This window comes from Pinus tabuliformis, chromosome 3_2 (genome assembly GCF_031772625.1).
Source record: "Pinus tabuliformis cultivar Carrire ecotype Pingquan chromosome 3_2, CPIR1, whole genome shotgun sequence".
Taxonomy (NCBI): domain Eukaryota; kingdom Viridiplantae; phylum Streptophyta; class Pinopsida; order Pinales; family Pinaceae; genus Pinus; species Pinus tabuliformis.
In genome coordinates this window covers 356,467,567-356,484,971 of record NC_142302.1, presented here as the reverse complement: position 1 = coordinate 356,484,971, position 17,405 = coordinate 356,467,567, and positions in this window count along the sequence as shown.

Below are 17,405 nucleotides of genomic sequence, written 5' to 3'. Positions count from 1 at the left end.
GTGAAATAAACAACTCTGCCAAGGTTATGAACACCTGTTGGCAGCAGAGCTCTGTTAATGGCATAGAAGTCGTAATATTTACACCAACAGGTATGATATTAAATCTTTCTGTCTCTTATATCCTTTGCATGTATCATATGTCACACCCCGATATATCTATCGCATGAATATTACCACCGATCATGGCAACGGAACTGACAATGACTACTGGAGACTTCGTACAGTTGACAGACGTCCAATCCCCCGGTTCCTCATTATATCACGCAGGCTTATATAAAACGCGATCCACCTTTTTGCCTCGGTTTCGGCATTTCGTTGTTTTTTTACAACATGGCATAATTTCATATGATGTACTTGATGATTGCACTCCCGACTGGTTGTTGCTCCTCTCTTTGACGGCTGTGGGCAGCCTATCAGATCGCGGGGGGGGGGAAGTAACCTCATTACTCCATGGATTACGTGGCTGCATATCATTCGGGCAACATAATGTCCGACGGCATGGTTTAACGGTATGATGATTCCATCCCACGGAGACTGCCGTCCATGATCTTTTCTTTTGTTGCATGTCCTGTGTGATCCTTTCCAAAATTGGCATCGATCATCCCCTCTGCGTCGCAAATACAGCAAACAGTTGCTGTTCCATTTCTGAGCTCCATTTCTGAGTTGAATCATGGGCGGAAAGACGGTCCGAAGCGAACCTCACAAGCTGATAGTTTCCGCTGCTGCTTGCAAAATCCTGGAAAACGCAGGATGGTTGAATTACTTCAACTGCCTGCAAGAATCAAACGAAGCAGTAGCGTTGGAATTCCTGCAGAATTTGTAGGAAAACTACTCCGTAGTAGGAGGAAAGCAGATAGAGGTTACAGAGGATATCATTGCAGAAGTCTCAGGATTACCGGCTGCTAGACCCATATGGACGCCGAAGAAGGAAAGATTACAAAAAGCTATTTAAATTTTCCAGGACAAAGGCCAAAGCTTGACAGTCAAAGGGAAAGGAGTTCTGCCGGCAACACTAGGGGAACCCTGGACCGAGCTAGCGAAGACAGTACAAAGCTATATCACCTGCGAAGGGAGAAAAGACGTGGTAAGACCTCGTCACCTGAAACTGTTAGCTGTTTTAAAAGGAAAATGTTCTGTAAATCTCCCTGCACTTTGAAATTCGCTACTACATGACGCGGCCCAAAGCCTGAAAAAGGCCCAGCACATAGATACAGTCGTTAGCCACCATGGGCTGATTCGGTTGATAGTGAGCCACGGTCTCACTCAACAGCAAAGCACTTGGGAGGAACTGGTCGCAATAGTCGAAGGAGGATCGGCTGCACCACCCCCAAAACCTGAACAGTCCTCTAGCATGCCGGAACGATTAGAGAAACGCAAAAAGTCAGCAACAGAAAGACATGCCGCTTCAAAACGGAAACAGCCTCCTGATACGCCAGAACAACCAGAGAAACCCACGGAACCTGCTGGTACACCTGACCAACCTGAGAGGCCAAGGAAGTCAGCTCGGCTGGCCCAGATACGAGGAAGGTTGGAAAGAATTCAGGGAACAACGGCCCAGCCAATTGAAATTGTGGATGAACCTCCAGAATCAGAGGGAGGACCCTCCGAAGGAAATGCTGAGCAATCGGAGGCCGAGACTGACCAACCGGAAAGAGAAATTGAAAAAGGACATGAACACTTTGAGGGAGAAGAGGCCACCAAACAGGGCAATCAGGAAGAAGAAATTACACAGCCAGGGGGTAGCCCGTTACAAGACCCTCCAGGTGAAGAGGAATTGGCAGCAGTTCTGGCCAATATGGGAGAATATGGCCAGGCCTCCAGCACAGGAGGTGTCCCTGACGGTCCCACAGAAGAAGAATTACCCGAGGAAATGCATGCAGAAGAGGCAGGGGAAGAAAACCTGCCTGGTTATGATAATGAAATGGAAGATAACAATCCGGGACAATCTGTCCCTAGGATGCCGGAAGATATCCCGGATAAAGAAGAAGCAAGCTTGAGAACCAAACCCTCTGCCGAGACAAGGGAAATTGAGAAATTAAGAAAGAAGCAGCAGAGGTTGCTGGGCACTATAGCCAGACTCCGGCAACAAATTTGAATGTTGAAAGCCAGTCTGAGAATACAAAAGACTGCAGGGAAAAGGAGGAGGACCACGGTAGCAAGAACCCCGAGGATAAGAATTCTCTTTGATGGTCGAAACCCCATCAGGAGACCTACTGCTGAGGAACAGTCTGCTGTTCCAAATGATAATGAGGAACAGGGTGCTGTTCCAAATGACATGGAGGAACAAACTGTTGTTCCAAATAGCGCGGAGGGACAGACTGCTGTTCCATCTGGCCTTGAAGAACGAATGGATATTCCAATGGAACAGCAAGAGGCTCTGATGGCAGGAAGACCACAGCAACCCTTCGTTCGCATTAAGAAGGAGACAGAAAGCAAAGAAGTCCAAACAGAAGCACCACCCTCGAGCGTAATTTGGGTCCTAAAGTCCAAGCAACGTAATAGGAAGGTCCAGGTTAAACTTCCAGCCTCTACGGCCGTGTGGAAGAAGGACCCAAAAACCAGAACCTTGCATAAAATGATGAAGGAAGCCCAGCAGGAAGCCGAGCAGTTGCGAGAACAGACAGTTCCCAAGGAAAGATACAAAGAGCTCCAACAGCAACTTCGAGACATCAGTCAGTCTGAGAGCCAGGCCTTTGAAGGATGGCAGAAGGAGCAGGAAAAGGTTGCTAAGGTAACTCGTCGATTAGATAGTGTTGTTAAGTAGATGGACACCGTGTGTTCCTTATATAATGACGTTTTGACTTGTAGGGCCCCTGCTAAAAATTATGCTTTATTTTTGCTTGAATGATATCTGAGATTAAAAATAAAAGCTGTTAGGGCAGGAGCACCTATCCATATCAACACTGTTAATGATTTTATAGACTGTTGCAAGCACTATGGAGTTAAAGTTCAAAGGTTATTATGCAAGTTTTACCTGCACAATCTTGTGCTAGACCAGGAAACTGATTTAAATCCTGGCCCTTTTGTTGGCGATATACAATTCCAAGCCTTCATCTCATTTGGGGTTAATCAGGTGAAATGGCTCAGAGCTTATAACACCTTTCAGAGACAAGAAAATAGCCTAGACTTGTGGATACGAGCTGAACCTAGAGACCCAGTGACGCTATGGAGAGAGCATAGGAGTCTTATGAGGATCCCAGGTGTCATTGAGATAATAGGACCCATGCATGAAGACTTGATCCGAAATGGTCTGGAATATTTCCTGACTATTAAAGATCTTGCCCTCGATGTTGCAAAATTTCGATACCGGACCTCTAGTCCAAGCATCCAGCTCAGGGAACCATTCAAATATGAGAATTTTGAGCTGGCTGCCAGCCGATTGAACCTTTATGGGGAACGGATTCTGCAAGCAGGGCCATCCTGGTTAGGGTATCGATTTCGCAGTCCAATTATTTGGCACCCTGCACCCGGATATCAGGCCTTATATGAGATGCCTGCAGATCAAATAGATCAGTTCTTTGACCATCTAGTTGCTCATCACAGTTGCCGGCCTCCTCACGAGATCCCTTCTTCGGCCTATTCTCTCACCGCCTTGCATATCAACTACAATGTTTTCATGAGGCCATGAAACAGGGTAAGCAGGGGGGTGTGTGGAACACCTGGAAGGTATGCTTTTGACTAACAATCTAGTGGTTTTTCAATAATAATTGTAATCTTTTCTGCATTATGAGTTCAAAGAAGATAAAGGGTTTTGATAAAATGTGCAACAATAGATAAAGGAAGCTCAAGTGCTAATAATTGACGTTTTCTATGCAGGAAGACGTGGGAATAGAGGATCGACGATTGAAAGCAAGAAGCAAAGGGAAAATAACTACTGTCCCTCCAACGGGGAACCAGATGCGGACAAGATCAAGTAAAATTAGAGCCGAATAGCCCAGAGAAAGAATGCAGGATACTGAGTCGGAGAACGCAAGAAGGAAAAGAGAAGAATCGAACGATTAGCGAATCCCTCAGGATCTTTGATCCTCAGGAATCGCTGCTTTAACTTATCTTTTGATTATCTAGATACCTCCGTCATTTCTGTTATATAAAGGCATCACGCCATTGAGCGGGCAGACGACTGTTTTTGTAATTTTAAGTTTCAGAACCAACTGTGATCATTGAGTCTTGCTGAGACCTGACTTTGTTATACTTTTGTTGATGCGATTAATATAAAAGAATTGGTGTTCATTTCGTCTCTGCATCTGGAGTAACTTAAGGCAGTGTTCCATTGGCAGCCAAGGGCCCAGCTCCGAAGGACACTTGCTTTTGTATTATTATACCGTGATTTGTGTGTGGTTTGTTTATTTCCATTATTTAAGTAATCTGATACATCTTTTATGTGATATACTATGCTTCATTATAATTGATATCTGAATGAGTTCTTTATCTCATGTCTCTGCATTGTATAAGTGGATCTATTTGAATTTCATCTCTCAGCTATTTCTGTAACGAAATGTTGGTATGAATGTTATCGTTATCAGATCCATGTGAAATAGTATTTGTAAGACTTGAAGCAATATTACTTCGTTCAGAAACATAGTCATATCATCTATTATTCTCAGATTGCTATAGTAGTATAGAACGTGTACATACGGTTGAGGATTGTTGTTCCACTTTATTACTGCTATTCCATTTCATTACTACTGTTCCATTTCTTTACTGCTGTTCCATTTCCAGACTGCTGTTCCATTTTACTTTCCGCTGCTTGATTTACCTGCCTTTGTTGTTCTTAGTGTGAGAGTAGGCCTAAGGCTGTAGTGAGCCTCAGCAAGACGCTGCTTAGCCCCAGACCTATAAGTCCATGCTCTGATTTCCTTTCTTTATCAGTTTCTAAAGGGATGGGTTATTGCTTCCGTACCCTTGACTGATCAACCACCTTGTGTGATTCTATCTTTTGTGTTAGTTTAGTTACAGCTTAGCATCTGTTTCCTTTCAAATCATTAGGATGCTATACTACCAAGCATTACTCGGACAAATAGCCTCGGATTGAGCTACTCCTTGCAATAACAAAACGTTCCCGGATTGACTTATTAATGTGGGATAATTAGTGGTGTGGGAGACCCTTGTTACAGCTCTACAGGTGGTTGTCAAACTCTTGAATGATCTAGTGCTTCTAAGGGTTATCAGTAAGTTTCCAGTTGTAGGCCCCACTTCCATAACTGGAACTAGGAGTTTAGGTCATGGAATAGTAACACTCGACTCATGTTTACCATGGAGAACTTCTAAAAGTGGGTAAATGTGGGATGATGTGGTTACACCTCACCATGCAGGTCACCAATCATCATTTTGAGAAAGAAGGATGTGACTTATTGGATGTGTATTGATTACAACGAGTTAAAAAAATACGCTCAAGAAAAGGTACCCCCTATCTAGGATACATGATCTATTAGATGAATTTTATAAATCCAAACACTTCACCAAGATGGATTTAAGTCAAGTTATCTTGAATTTCGAGTAAGAGAAGAAGATCCTTCTAAGATTTCCTTCAAAAATATGAAAGGTTTATGTGAGTGATTAGTCATTCCATTTGGCCTATGCAATGCACCAATTATGTTGATAAGGTTATTGAATGACATATTGTATCATTTTATATATTGATTTTTTATTGCTTATTTTGATGATATACTTATATACAATGCTACCTATGAGGAGAACATCTCACTTCTGAATCAAGTGCAAGAGGCATTATAGAAGAACTACCTTCTTGTAAATATAAAGAAGTATGAGTTTGAACAATACTATTTGGTGTATTAGGGATATGTGATATGTTGGGACAGCATAAGATAGATCTTGCAAAGATGGTGGCAAGCACTAAATGGACAATGCCTATTGATGTTTTTGAGGTCAATATTTTTCTTGGGGTAACACAATACCTAATCAAATTCATATCATCATTCTCAACAACATTAGCACCACTCCATGTCAGAATAGTCAAGTGAAGAAGAGATAAATAAGAATATTATTCAAACACATGTTATGAAATTAACAAACTTGAAACATCTCTTCGAAGTGGAGATAGATGTGATTGTGTATACTAATGGAGTGGTCTCAATGCAAGGAGGAAGATATTCAGGCTACAGTTATAAAGTATTTCGTGGGGAAAATATTGATCACCTAAACTATGACAAGGAGGTCTACACCCTAGTGAAAGTTATGAGGAATTCAAAATATTATCTATTGGGAAATGAGATAGTAATCCAAACATATCACTAGCCACTATAATATTTATAGGTGTAGAGTGATTACAACAAACTAGGCATTACAAGTCAATGGGGTTGTCACAATAGTTTAATTTAATGATTAACTACAAGAAGGGAAATCAAATCAAGTTGTCTGACATGCTTTTAATTCCATCAACATCAAATATCTTAGCTTTGGAATCTCTTTTACATATGAAACCTTTCACATGTGATGTGTACAAAGAGGCATATATAGAGGATTAGGACTTTAACGAAGTGTTTTAACAGTTACAAAGATAGATTCATATGCACAATGCTGATAGGACAATTGACTACCATTTCCATAATTGGTTACTTTATTGGCTAGATAAGCTATGTGTTCCTAAAGGTGAACGACCATAGGTAATAAAAAAGGCCCAATCGCCAAGGCTGCATGACATTTTGGTGTAGATAATATAGTTTCCAACTTATATAGGCATGTCTATTAGAACATGATGAAAGAACAAGTAGCTTGGTTAATAAGAGGATGAATTCTTTGTTATACAAGCAAGCCCATAAATATGAAAGAAGGTTTATATCATTCCTTTTCCATACCAAAATTTTCCTTGCAAAAACATTTCCATGGACTTTGTGGAACGTTTACCGATGACCAGAAGGGAACACGACTACCTATTCATGGTAGTTGATAGGTTCATCAAGAATTTTGTTCTAATGGCTTACAAAAAGACTATCAGTGGGAAAGAATCAATGAACTTGTAGTCTGGATAGGTTTGGATGCACTTTGTGATACCATGGAGCATTATTATAAACATGGACACAATATTTCTATGTGCATTTTGGACTACATTGTGAGAGAGTATGGAAAAAATGGTGACAAGGTCTACACCATTCCATCCAGAGATAGATGGGAAAACATAAGTAGTCAATAAAAGTTTGGTGCATATTTTGAGGGGTTATAATCAAAAGCATTCTAAGACTTCAAATGAAAATATGGTAAATATAGAACACTCTTGTAATAGACCGCTCTAAAATTATTAAACTAGGAGGATCCAAAAATTCCTCAAATTCAAAGTGCTCAAAACTTGACGAAAATATTTCCACATTGAAGAGCGTAATGATACCTTTCCAACACAATTTGAATAGGAAAAAATGGACTTCGCATGCAAAATTTATCGTGTTCTAAAATTTATAGGAGAGAGGTAAAAGTTGGATAGGGCTGTGATGTGGTATCACCTAGAGGTGCCATGTGGCACTATATGGATACTGACATGCAATGTTTTTATGACAATGCCACAACACCTTGAGATGACATGTGGTAGACAATACACAGTTGACATGGCAACACAACTATGTGACTTCTAGTAGGCCATACTATGATGTGGCAGTCTAAAACGCTGACAAGTGGTAGGATGTATAATGACATGATAGACTGAGAAGTGGACACATTGTATCAAGCTAAAATGTAGGATGACGATGTGACAACATGTTTGGAGGAAATATGGCAGAAGAGGATGACATGGTAGTTAAGGAGACATTATGTTGGTAGGATGATGTGGCATGTGGTGCTAGCTAGGAAAGTGACTGTGTCGAGGATGTGATGTTGACTATATGTACGAGGCCCAATTAGGGTATATCATGTTGCAACCTAAAAATTCCTAGAAATTTCCATTTAGTTCCAAAGTAGAGAGTCAAATCCATGACCTTGGTAGGAGGCCAACACAATATTTGAAGTGTTGTGATTATGCTTTTGGCCCAAAAGTGGAGCGACGGGGGTTTATACTTTGGCGTCCCACCAACCAAGTTACTCCACCACCACCAAAACCATGAAAACCACCTTTCAAATCCCTTCGATATTATCCTTTTATTACAATATATATGTCAAGTTGAAAGGTTTGCAGACTCGATCCTGAGACCTACTCGTAATGAATTTTAATGAACAAAACCATATACAAATGCAATGGGGACTAGGTCTTGTAATAGGCACGAAAATATAATATTGAGATATTTATAAATCCAACTTATATATTAAATATTATGCTCATGGGATTGGCCTTAGGCTAGTTGAGTGACCAAGTTTTTGTAAACCAATCCAATAGCTAACATGTCGGGGAAAATCAATTTGTAGACAAACTAGTTCTATCTATTTTAAGTGGGAGACTAATATTGCAAAACTTATTTTGTTGGTGCTTTTAGGACTTATTTTGTAGAAGTTTTGGAGACTTTTCTAGTTTTACACAAGCCACTTTCTGTTGTATCATAAGATATCATTTGGTTTAAAGTTTTGGAGGCTTTATGTTGATGTAATTTTACAATTTTTGGAGCTTAATAAAAGAGGCCACTGCGTGAGAGTCAAGAATTTGAGATGTAGTCCGCATTGGAAAAATTTCTTTATCACTTGGGTGTCATTCTTGTATCCTTCTATTCTCTATCTCCTATATTTATTTCAATTCCAACTTCATTAATTTATTTTAATCTTGATTCATGTTTAATACTTCACATAAACATTTTTACAAACCAAGTCACTTTAAAGATCTCGGATCACTTCTACAAGTACATTCTCATATTAAACTTGTTTTGGATATTTTCCACCTTCACCTTTGGTATTTCATGTGGAAAATAAGGAGTGGTTAGGAGGATATCATTTGGGATATCGTAAGGGTAGAAAAAATTGTTTAAAATATTAGGAAAATACATCTACATGTATAGGAGATGCTACAGAAGTAAGAGGAAAAAGAAAAGGACAACCATAATCATCATAGAACAAAAAAGTCATTTAGGGTGGGAGGTAGAGTATGATTATTGCTGGGTAATTTAATTGTTGATTAAATTACTTCATTAAATTACCGACTAGGGTTTGTGAACTGTATGTGAGCTCTATATGCTAGGAGGTCTATTTTCAATCAAAAAAATTAAATCTAAAATGTAAATCTAACCTATTCAAGACTAATTCTTATTAAGCATACACACATTTTCTGTGTATAAGACCATTCAAACTAAAATAAACTTTAAAGCAATCATTCAAGGAATTCAAAACTATTCTAATGAAGAAGAATTGAAAATTATTATATTTTAGCATAAATTAAAATCTAGACAATTTATGAGGAATTCAAATATAATCTATTGAACAAGAAATGAGAATATGATATAATTGACAAGAAAAAATAAGTCTATTCTAAATAACTTGGAATGAGTTTATTGTAAGAACATGAAATGAAATCTAATTATCGACTTGAAAATAAAACATAAATGAAACTAGTTTAACGAGTAGAATCAAAGAGCGTGAAATGAATGAAATTCGAAATGAAAAAGCATTTGTAGATTACTAGTGTGTGCTTATATGATTAGAACTAATATTAACATCTAATATAAAAATGATACTAAGATTGAGAGATATATTTTTTGTGGTTTGTGTTTATTATTGATAACTCAACCTATCACGAACCAAAGATAAATGAGAAAACTATGCTTGATAAAGGAGCATTAAAACATCCATCTATTTATAAAATTGAATTGAAATATAGTCTAATAAAGTAGTAAAGAATGAAACCAAAATAATAGATATGGAATCCCACAACTCCACAATGGACCCTCTTGGTGAGCGCGAGGAAGTAGAAACTCATATCACTGGATTAAGTGACCAACACATTCAAAAATACATCATAAGACAAAGTAATTACATTAACTGTAAAACAAAGGCTTCTCTCTAGATAGTAACATTAATTCCAAACCCAATAATTGATACAGCTCGCTTTGGCAAATTGAAGAAATTTCTAATTGTTTACGAACTAAACACTTCAAGAGATTAATGATGAGAAGTAACTCTTTCATTTGACATCTAGATTTAAAATGAAAATAGGAAGTTTACTCTCATGATTTTCTACTAAAGGAGTGAATTACGAGAGCTATTTCAATTGACATCTCATCAATTAAAACTCTAAAGTATATATCTCGCTTGCTTGACTTCTCCTTGCTCACTTGATGGTAAGGTTGACTACTTGAGATTCTGCATGAAAACAACATTCATGATAGTCGTGTTTGGATCCTAGATTGACCAACAAGATTCCCACATACTAAAAACTTCCAACTATGCCCAATAATTGGATGTCCATGTGGCCGACATCTAGAAACTATCCATATGTTTTGTTTTTCTTCAATCTCATGTGAGCCTATTCAAGTTTAGATTTGGCTGTACAAATGCTAGTTAGCTATGGAATATGCACCTTTCGGTAGCTATAGCAAAGTTTTAAGAAATTTCACAAATAAATTATAGATTATTAGCCAAGAGTGGATGCTACCTTTTTATTGTTGTTGAACATAATCTGTATGACCTATAATTTATCAATAAAGTGAAAATGTATGTAAAAATGGATGAAAGAAAAGGTAAAGGATTTGTCAAAAAAGTGGACAATTCAAAGGTTCAACAATTACAATTCAACATGTAAAGGCTATCTGGTCTTCGTAAGAAAACCAAGGCTCTATGATATGGTCCCTTTTAGATAGTGGAGAAGGTGGAAGATAATGCCTATAAACTTATTCTACACCCATACAAGAACATTTACTAAGTTATGAATGTTGAAAATTTGAAACTCTCTAAGCCTTCCATGTGGGATTAGGAAGAGGAATAGGTCGTACCATCTATATAGGATTTTGCACCAAATGCTTAGGTCGAGTTGACATAAGATAAAAATTTTGACAAAAGGTCTACAAATAGAAGTTAGGGGCAACATGACCTTTGACGGATTGGGTTGAAAGGAAAATATCCAAACAAGACTAACAAAATAAATATTTTATCATACAAATAATTGTTCCATAATGTTATCTCTTTTCTATGTAGCTTATTCACTTATATTCAATCTTTATTATTATTAAATTTTATATTTTTATTATTATTATCCTTATATCATGTTTTTCATAGCATATACCATTTTTTTTTTCCTTTACTAATAGCTAACCCATCACTTTATATATTTTTTACAATCTAAGACTTTCTTTTTCTCCAATGGTTAACCCATTCTCTTTTCTTATATATATCTCTCTCCACTGACTCATTTCATTATTTTAATTTAATTTTCCTTGATAATGGGTGGAATGTATACTTGACAAGTTGACCATTTCAACAAAATTCACTCCAAAAAACACTTGAAAAAATGATTGGAAATATTTGAGAACGTTTGACTATATTTGACCATGGTTGATCTTGTTTGACAATGTTTTATGATAATGTTAGAATATGAGGTTATGTTGGTTCATCACACCCTTGGACCTTTTGGATGCATTCAATTTAATGGTCAAATAACATTGGACAATTAGTTCAATTATGACCTTGTGGGAAATCCAATTGAGTGGACATGAGGCTCTTCAAGTAATTGACTAAAAGATAGTGGTCAACTAGTAGGACCACCAACTAAGACGTCAGAGGAATCAATTAGATTGTCGAATCAACCTAGAAATATACTAAAATACATGAATATAAGTGATGAGATAACATCCATTTACCAAAATCAATTGTAATGGTTGAGCCTGATCATTGGACCTAATCCTCTACATTTCAAGGAAGTTGGTTAGATTTCATATATATAAATAAAAGACGGTATATGTTGAGTATGTACGATAGTTTTCATTGCTATGATGTAAGAATTTTCATTATACATTGTGATGTTCCAATCATAATGCACAATGCTTTAACGATATAATAATGTCTCTAGACACCACAAATTGTGTTGGAGAATTTTTTTGTTTTACTCTTTTTTATTTTGTTTATTATACTATGTTATCCATTCTCTATCTACTATTGGCTTCTTGACATCAAATGATGTCCCAAGGTGGTATCATAGTATATGACTTAAGACTTAGCCTTGTTATTCACAAATTGTGTTGAGTCAAATATTTTCATGATTTACTCTCAACCAATCTATTTATGGCATGGAATCCTTTTTGTGAGAAAGATCATATCTGTCATAATAATTTAAATATGCATTCCAAGATTGGTCCTAATTTTTTTGAAAGGGATTAGTTATTTTGGCACTAGAAATGGAAAACTTTCTAAAGAGAAAAGGGATTGGGTAGATTACAAATACCACTATTCTAGATTTGGAGGATGATTAGATGAAGCTTATCATTGATGGAATGAAGGATGAGGCCATTGGTGTCATAAAAACCTATTTTTCTTTAGAAATACATTTTCAGATGAGTAAGATTGATTTTCATCATGAAGTATAGAATACTTTATAGTTGTTGTTTGAAAACGTTAATAAAAATTTGGCCATCGAGTTAGAAAAATATTTGATCTCCACTGATCCTCATTCTTTTGAAAGAATTAAGAAATATTTAGTTCGTATCAAAGAGATACACTTGAAATTGGGTAGTTGTGAGAGGAAATATTTGAAGAAAGATACCCAACTCATAAATTTGGTCTTGATGAATCTATGGATGCCTTATGATCTATATTTTTATTTATTTCACACCAATTGGATATTATGGAAGGAAAATGGAAAGGATTATGCCTTTAATACCTTTTATGATTTATTGATCAAGGACAATAAAAGGTTGCTTGATTAAGGGAAGGTTGCAAATAAGAACTAGGCTTACCTACTCAAAGTAAGAGCAAGCCAACATAGTAGGAAAGTGGAAGTCAACAAAGTACCTCAAGCAAAAACTTCAAAAACATGATGGGATTGAATTGACCAAGATGAATCACGAGAACAAGAAATGTACCTATAATGGGAAAGATAGACATGTGGAGAAAACCTTCTTCATGTAGAGATATAACTTGGAGTAGAAAGCCAGAACTAAAGCTTTGCATCCTGATACTACACAAAATGAATGGGTTGTGGATTATGACTATAGTCAACTTATTGAAACGGACACTTATTTATTTTCCTCCCTAGATGAGGCTCCTAAGAAAACTATTTTTGTGGATAATTACTTTGATTTAGACATTGCTAGTCATGGTGATGTACCTTGTCAACATGGAAAAATATTGAATGTCTATCATGTATCGAATTTGAGCATAAAAGTATTATCAATTTTGCAATTAACAAAGATTGGAAAAATGATTAATTTTATTTGGATTGGTTTGTTGTTAAAGGTTTAAAGTTGTAATTGTGAATTGATGTTGACGGTATACTTAAATAAACTAATGGACTGTATAATTCCCATGACATGTCTCAACTTGACCTTAAGTTCATTGATTTTGTGGCATAGAAAAATGAATGGAGTCAACTATGGAACAACTGGAACATTTAAACTTTTGAAGCATCAAAATTATGGAAACACAAATTACGGTTTTTGGCCTACCAAATATCCTTCCTCTAGATGGAGTAAGTGAGGGATGTGTGTTGGGAAACCATCATCAAGGGGCCTGCAAATATGGGTAAGTATGGTGTGTGTAAAAACCAATGGAGGTTGTTCATAATGATCTTTGCTCAATATATGATCCTTCATTATCTAGTTCAAAGTACAATATAGCCTTTATTGATTATTTGTCAAGATTTACTTGAGTATATTTCTTGAAGAATAAGAGTCATGCCTTTGAAAGGTTCAAGGAAGTTTCAGATTCAATTGAAAATAAATCTAATCACTCAATTAAATTCCAAAGGTCAAATGATAGTGGAGAACATATTAATTGACGATTTAAATTTTAGCTTGCTCAATTGGATATCTCCTAGAAGAGGTTGGTCCATCATACTTCCCAATAAAATCACATGGAAAAATAAAAGAATCACACCCTAGATGAAATGGATCAATGTCTTTTACAGGGAAAGGAAATTTTGATGAAATTGTGGGCTGAAGTAGTTGATTGTGCCAATTCTATTTTAAAACTTGTTCTAATTAGAGATAACGATTATACGAGTCCAATTGAAGATTGGCATGGCAGGAAAACCTTTTATAGTCAACTAAAAAATATTGAATGAATCACTTAAGAACACATTCATAATGATTGCAGAAGGAAGTTAAATGAAAAGATTCTTGCTTGCATCATTATGTATTATTTTCATAGTCGAAATTATATTTACTATTTGACCCTAATAAGAAGAAATTCATTATAAAAAGAAATTTCATGTTCCTTGAGTATATTGGAATTAATTTGTTGAAATCTTCTCCCAGGAAATTGAATAGCCATCCTTTTGACATTACTAAAAATTATGGTTTGATTTTATCTTTCTTTCATATCTCAATTTCTCTGACGGTTATTTTTCTTGAGTTAATTGTTAGTCGATTATCTCCAATTGAAACAATACCTATGCTACTCAACTTTCTGAAGCTCATTTTTGTTCCTCAATATCATGTTTACATTAGTGAGATGCGAAAACTATCAAAGTCACTAGATAAGATGCTAGAGATGTTTCTACAAGATAGAGGTCTTGCAGTGAAAAGAAACATGTTATTCTTCCATTCATGGACTATTCTCATGAAGCTTGTGATCCAAAATCCTTTGCAGATGCAGAATGCCAACTTGATTGTCAATATATCCTATGTAGGCAAAGTTTTATTCTCTTCACAAGAATCACACATTGGGTTTTCTCTTTTGATGCAAGGAAAGAACATTATCAAGTGTTGAAGGGTAGGTAAGATCAATTTCACTTCTAAAGGTGTTTTTGAGTATCATAAGACTTGTTTGGTAGTAGATGGATCCTTGTAGAAGGAAGACAATGACTGCAATGAAACCTTTTCCTTTGTTGAAATGGTAAAGTTTGTTCAATTTTTTCTTTTAGTTTCTGCTTGTTTGGGATGGAAAATTCATCAAATGGATGCTAAAAGTGCCTTCCTTCATGGATACTTATCAAAAGAAATATAGAGAAAGAAACCCATTTCTTTTGTTAAAAATTATAATCTTATTTGTCAACTGTGGAATTTTATGCATGATTTGAATAATCCTCCTTGAGCTTGATGTGCTAATATTGAATGATTCTTTCTCAATATTTCATTAAAATATTGTGAATTTGACAACAGTCCATATTTATAACATTGCAATAGGAATAGTTTTATTGGAGAATTTACTTACAATTGGGACTAATACAAATGTATTCCTTAGGTTGAAGAATTAACTTGTTAATAGCTTTGAAATAATTGACCTTGTTGTTTTGTGTTTCTTTCTTGGTCTTCACAGATTACCTTTATCTAATGACCACTTTATCTCTCAATTTAAATATGTATTAGACCTTTTGAAAAGATTCAAGATGGAAGAATATAAGATATGTCATAGTCCTCTTTAAATTGGTGTTAGGCTAACTAAAGTGTCTCTCTCTAAAATTTGATGCTTCCCTTTATCAGTACCTAGTTGGTAGCGTCATATATTTGACTCACAATCAACCTAAAATTTCCTTAGTGTGGCTTCTTTATTTATGTAAAACTCTAAGAAAATCAATAGATTGCCTCAAAGATAACTACCGGTCACCTTGAAGGTATCTCTCATTTTGGTATAAAACATTATATAAATTTAGATTCATTGGTCGGCTTCATTGAATCTACCCCTGATCTGGCTTTGCAGGAAGTGACATGAAATCTCTTGGTCGAATGTAAAAGTAGATTATCATGGAGTTTTTAATGTAGGGATGAAGGTAAATTGGATTCATGATCTTTTGGGTGAGCATCGATTTCATGTTCAAAATCTCAACTACCATCTATGTGATAATCAATGTGAAATTTAGGTTGTTGATAATCCTCTTTCACATAATAAGATGAAGCATGTCAACCGTCATGCTCTCTATCTACGATAATTGTTTCAATATAAGATTGTCACTATTTTATATTATAACATTGATTATTGACTTACGAAATCTTTACAAAGCCTTTGGCTAAAGCCAATTTTGTCAAGATATGTAATTTGCTTAGGCTTGAGGAAGTTGTAGTTATGGTGGGTGTTTCCTACAAACTTACTTTCACCTTTTGAGCTTCTAGAACATTGTGCTAATGGGAGGGTGCCGAAACCTAAGGTTATGTGGGTTTATCACACCTATAGATATTTTCAAGATAGTTAGTTGAAGTGTTGACTTGTATTAGATAGTGAGTCAAATGATCACCTTATGGGATAGTTGATTGATTTGACATCAAGTTACTTGAGTAACTAGCTAAAACACCATGGTTGACTTGTACGACTACCGACTATATGGTCAAAGGGATCAACTGGATCATTAGATCAACTTGGATAGTCAACTAATCAACATGAAAATAGACGATGAGATAACATGGGTTTTTCAGAACTAGTTTTAATGGTCGAGCCTCATTATTGTACATAATCCCCTGTAATTCAAGGGAAGTGGTTAGATTTGGTACTTATGATAAAGGACCTTATTTTTAAAATATGTTTTGTAATTTTCATCACTATAATGTAACATTTTTTATTATGTATTCTCATATTCTAATCACAATTCACTATAATTTAATGGTATAATTGTGTCTCCACATAACACCCATAATATTCTACAATTATTTTCTATTTAGTTTAAGTTCTAATTATATTATGTTATCTATTATCCTCTCTTGGATCCCAAAAACATGTCCTAATATAAAATCAATCATGTTTGATCATGTTTGACCATGGTTGAGTTTGTTTAACCATGTATGATGAAACATGTTTAACTGTGGTCAACCTATGGTTTATAATGGGTGTACATCGCCAATCAAGGTTTTTGGTGTTTCCATATATATGATTTTGATCAATCACGGTTTGCCATGATTCCCATGTTGACTATGGTTAACCATGCTCATGTGAGTTGTCTATGGTTAACCACAATTACCCATGTTGACCATCTACATCATTATTTAACATGGTTTAACCATGTTTGATCATAGTTAAGCATGGTTAATGAAGTTATCTATAGTCAAGCATGGTTAATTATGGATAACTAAGGCTAATGGTGTTTTACTATGGTTGACAATGATTGACAATGTTTGACCGTGGTTGTTTTTCTACCAATTTTGACCATTATTGACCTTGGTTGAAGATGGTAAATTATGATCCACATATGGTTGACATTGGGTGTACATGGTTGATTAAGGTTATCAATACTTCCCTATAGATGGCAATGGAAAACCATGGCTAGCCATGATGCCCATGTTTACTACCCTTGATCATGTTTGATCATGATGATCATGGTTAACCATGAATAATTACACTCACTATGTAAACCATTATTGAACACCGTATACCTTGCTTGACCTAAATTTACCATGGTTTCCCAA